The sequence below is a fragment of the Penaeus chinensis genome, chromosome 17 (assembly GCF_019202785.1).
Source record: "Penaeus chinensis breed Huanghai No. 1 chromosome 17, ASM1920278v2, whole genome shotgun sequence".
Lineage (NCBI taxonomy): Eukaryota > Metazoa > Arthropoda > Malacostraca > Decapoda > Penaeidae > Penaeus > Penaeus chinensis.
This window is the reverse complement of record NC_061835.1, coordinates 14,799,027-14,804,026: the sequence shown is the minus strand read 5'-3', so window position 1 is coordinate 14,804,026 and position 5,000 is coordinate 14,799,027. Positions and strand designations below refer to the sequence as shown.

The 5,000-nt window shown below is 40.8% G+C and overlaps 1 long non-coding RNA gene across 1 annotated transcript in view; it reads right to left on the bottom strand.

Moving 5' to 3' along the window:
* LOC125034295 overlaps positions 1-5,000 on the bottom strand; it is a 55,394-nt gene that overhangs the window by 2,443 nt on the left and 47,951 nt on the right. The gene's annotated exons all lie outside the window — the stretch shown is intronic.

Below are 5,000 nucleotides of genomic sequence, written 5' to 3'. Positions count from 1 at the left end.
AGGAGATTCTGCGTATATAAGCATTAGTGAGGGAGAGGGAAGAGAGAGAGGAGGGGGAGGAAGGGAAAGGGAGAGAGAGGGGGGAAGGAAGGAGGGAAGGAGGGAGGGAGGGAGGGAAAATGAGAGAGAGAGGGGGAAGGAGGGAGGGATGGAGGGAGGGAGAGAGAGATAGGGAGGGGAGGGGGAAAGAAAGAGAGAGGGGGGGAGGGAGGGAGAGAGAGAAAGAGAGAGAGACTATGAATGAAAGAAAAAATAAATAAATGCATAAGAGACAGAGAAAGAGAGAAAGAGAGGCAAAGGGAGACAAAGGCACAGAGAGAGAGAGAAAGAGACTAAGAAATAAAGAGAAATATTAAAGTTAAAGAGGAAGTGAAAGGGACAGAAAGAAAGAGAGAGAAAGATTGAGAGAGAGAGAGAGAGAGAGAGAAAGAACGAGAGAGATTTGAAGGTGACCACACCGTCTAATCATAACAAAAAAATCTCACAAAAATCCCCAACCAAACAAACACACAAACAAAAAACTTCACCTCCCCCAATCCAAAAACAATAAAACAGAAAACAATTAAACAGTGAAATCGAACGGAAGTTAAACAGCTTCCAACACTGAATGTAATAAGGAAGAACGGAAGGCGCCACATGTTAACCTGAAAGCAGACTGTTCAGAAAGGCTGTCAATACGAACTGTGGAGACCTGGTCATTCGGGGGGGAGGGGGGGGGGGCAAGAGGAGGGAGGAGAGGGAGGACGTAGGGAGAGGTAGAAGAGGGGAAGGGGTAGGGGTAGGAGGGAGGAGAAGGGAGGGGGAGAAGCGGAAGGTAAGGGGGAGGGAGGAGAGGAGGAGGGGTAGGAAGGAGAAGGAGAGGGGGAGAAGGAGGAGGCAGGAGAAGGGGCATGTGTAGGGAAGGGGAGAAGGAGGAGGAGGGAGGGGGATGAAGTGTTAGGAAGGGGAGAAGGAAGAAGAGGAAGAGAGGGCACAAGGAGGAAGGGGTAGAAACGATGAGGAAGGGAGAAGGAGGTAGAGAGGGGAGAAGGAGGAGGAGGGCAGGGTTTTGGGCATTCATGAGGAGGGAACGTGTAGGTGAGGGGAGGTAAGGGGAGAGGTGGGCATGGAACTGTGTGTGAAGTGAGGGAGAAGGGGAAAGGGAAAGGGAAGGGGGAGGAGGAGAGGAGAAGAAAGGAGAAGGGGGAAAGAGGGGGAGGAGGGGAGGAGAGGGAAGGAGAAGGGGAAAGAGGGGGAGGAAGAGAGGAGAGGGAAGGAGAAGGGGGGAAGAGGGGGAGGAGGAGAGGGAAAAGGAAGGGGAACGAGGGGGAGGAGGAGAGCAGAGGGAAGGGGAGGATGGTGGGGGTAGGTAGGCTAGGCCCCATAATTTGGCTGAGTCACCGGGTCCGCCCAACTCGCTGTGGTGGTTGTGGTGGGGAAGGCTCGTTTGCGGAGGAGGCGGTGATGTTCGGGGTGGATGGGGGTGCGTGTGGTGATGACAGTGCTATAACAGTTATAGTGTGATGGTGACCTATGATGATGATGACGATGATGCTCTGGGTGATGACAGTTTTGTAGTGGTTACAGAGGGATGATGACCTGTAGTGATGACGATTTTGTAGAAGTTTTATAATGGGGATAACGATAATGATGACTGATAATAACCTTAACGACAATAATAACAAGGAAATATTCATAACGATATCAAAACTCATAATAATTCCCTAAACAAAAAGAAAATAAAAAAAAAACATAATCACAATAACACCAATGAAAATTTAAAAAAAACAAAAAAAAACACGGTGTTCGTAACAAACACACAGACAAACACTCCTCCTCAGATCTATAAATGAATATGAAATAAGAGAAAACACGTTCCCGAAACAGCACACCGAGTCACGCTGGAAGTTTCGAGGGACCTTCTGGCGTTTGGGAAATGTCTTCGTCGGCGGAGGAGCAACCGCAGTGCCGTCTTGGTCCCTCTCGCGCTCCCTCGCCGTGGCCTGCTCTCCGGTCCTCTCGCTTATTCCGTCGTTTTCTCTCCGTGTCTTTTTTTTTTTTTTTTTTTTCTTGGTCTTCTCTGTCTGTCTTTGTTTCTCTCTTTTTCTTGTGTGTTTTCTCTCTCTCTAACTCTCTAACTCTCTCTCTCTCTCTCTCTCTCTCTCTCTCTCTCTCTCTCTCTCTCTCTCTCCCACTCTCTCTCTCTCTCTCTCTCTCTCTCCTCACTCTCTCTCTCTCTCTCTCTCTCTCTCTCTCTCTCTCTCTCCTTCTGGAACTATCTTTATCTATAATTTCTTTGATTTACTGCAGATTTTTTTTTCTTTTTATCTCGTAGTTTCTCTTAGCATGTTCTTTTCCATTATATCTTGGTTCATCTCTCTTTCTTTGTCTCTTCTCACAGCCACTCTCTTTTCCTCCCCTCTTTTCTTTTTTTTCCACTTACTATCTCTCTCTTCCTCTTCCCCTTCCTCTCTCATTTCTTTCTCTCTTTCTCTATTCTCTGTTCTCTATATCTTCATATATGCATTATCCCTTATATCCATTAAAAAAAAATAGCACATAGTGAAGGAATGTGTATTCAATCATTTAATCACTGGCTATTCCCTTCCTTAAACCTTATTTTCCTTTGACCTTTTATTCTTAGGTCATTCGAGGTCACTCAGTGATAGGAAGCAAGCAATCCTAAGAGCAATACTTCCCCATCAACAAAGCTTTGCAGGAGAAGGGAGGAGGAATACTTTCAAGGTATCATCATCTTCATAATCAAAACAACAGTGATAAGAACATCAACGATAATTATAGTGACAGAAAAACAAAAAGGAAAAAAGAAAAAGGAAAAAAAAAAGAGTATCGATCTGGTGGCAGCGGTGGGATAATCAATTATCCCTCAACAAGTCATATTATAAACGGTTTGTCTATCTTTTCAATTTTCTTTCACTTGAATATATAAATACATATATATATATATATATGTATTTATTTATTTATTTATGCGTGTATATACGCACACATACACACGCACATATAATTACACGTGTGTGTGCATACATATATATTTATTTATATATATATATATATTTGCATATATACATATACGTACACATACATGTGTGCATACACATACATTTATATACATATATATATACATATAAATATATACATATATATTTATATATAAATGTGTGTGTGTTTGTGTGTGTGCATATGTATGTCAGCATACATCTATGCATGTGATATAATCTCTTCCATATTTATGAGACAAAGAGGAAAAGTTAAATGACAATAGACATTCAAAAAGAACATAGAAAATGTGGAGGCAGTATAAAAAAAAATTAAAGTTACATCAGGGTTTTAAAAACTTTCATTTCCTGTTAAGTAAGCTTACAATACTTTCTTTTTTTCCTAAGAATCATCCCTTTTCCTTATTGTGTCTGTCTTTTTCTAATTCTCCTTCTTACTGTATTCTATTTCATATGAATCATTCTCGTCTCTTTGACTTGTTTCCTTCTTTTATTTTTTATCATTATTCTCTCTTTCTCTTCCTTTCATGCTTATTACACGACTATATTTTTCTTCTTCATTTAGATTTTCTTCTTGTCCTTTCTGCAATCCTCATTCGCTCTTATTTCTTCTCTTCTGTACTTTTATCACTCCCTTGCCTTTCCTCCTTTCATTTACATTCTTTTTTTCCCAATCCTCTGTTTATTTCACTCCACCTTCCTCCCTTTCCTCCTCCTTTTTTCCTTCTTCAGTTCTACTTTTATTGTTTTTTATTCCGTTTTTCATTCTTTTCTTATCCTTGTTCTCTCTCTTCCTCTTCTTTACTGTTATAATGTCTCCTTAAGACAATTTTCTTATTTTCCTCTTATCAAAACCCTCATCATGTTATTAGTTTATTATTATCTTTATTTTTTTTTATTTTTTATTATCATCTTTATTTTATTATTGTTGTTATTACTTTTTTCTCTCTTGGTCCATTCTTTAATCTTTTTTTTATTTTCCCTATTCTGCCCCTCTTCTTTTTTCTTCTTTTACTTTTCTTATTACAACCCTCTTTTCTTCCCCTTATCCCTATCACAATCTTTATTTTCCGCATTAAACCCCTGCCTTTCTTCTCTCTTTTCCTTATCACAGTCCTTCTTATTCCCTCTTTTCTTTCCTTGTTACATCCCAACTCCCTTTTTCCCCTTTCATTATCCCTATCACGATTCTTCTTTATTCCTTCTTGTCTTTCCTTATTACAACCCCATTTTTTTCTTATCTTTACTCTCCTTTTTTTTTTTTTTGCTTATTACAAACCCGACACTTTTTTTTTCTTTCCATAATCCTACTCCTTTTTTTTCTTATTACAACCTCTTTTCTTTCCTTATTACAACCTCTTTTCTTTCCTTATTACAATCACTCCCTTTTTTTCCTTCGTTACTCCACTCCCTTAACTTACCCTTATACAACCCCACTTTTGTTTCCCTATTACAACAACCTATTTTCTTTCCTTCTTACAACCCCACTCCCTCTTTTCCTTGTTACAAACCCTCCTTTTTTCCTTATTACAACCCCTCCTTTTCTCCTTATTACAACCTCTCCTTTTTTCCGTATTACAAACCCTTTTTCTTCCTTATTACAACCCCTCCTTTTTCCTTATCATAACCCCACTCATTTTTTCCCTCATTACAACCCCACTCCCCCTCCCCCCCCCCCCCCCCTCCCTCCATATGACTCCTCAAGCCAATTAACCCCCCCCTCCCCCCGATTGATCAGAGCAACTCCGGCCAATCAGCGTCAGCTACAAGTTGCCTGATAAGACTTGATCTTCAGTCAACGCACATCTCCTTGACTTGCCATCTTGCTTCCTCTCTCTGAATACTGATAATACTGTGGTCACTTTCCGCTATTGTCCGGGATGATCGAGGCTGTGTGCGCGTGTGTGTGTGTGTGTGTGTGTGTGTGTGTGTGTGTCGGTTTGTCTGGGTATGTTTTTTGTTTTTAGGGGGGAGGAGGGGTGGTACTTTTTTTTTTTATCT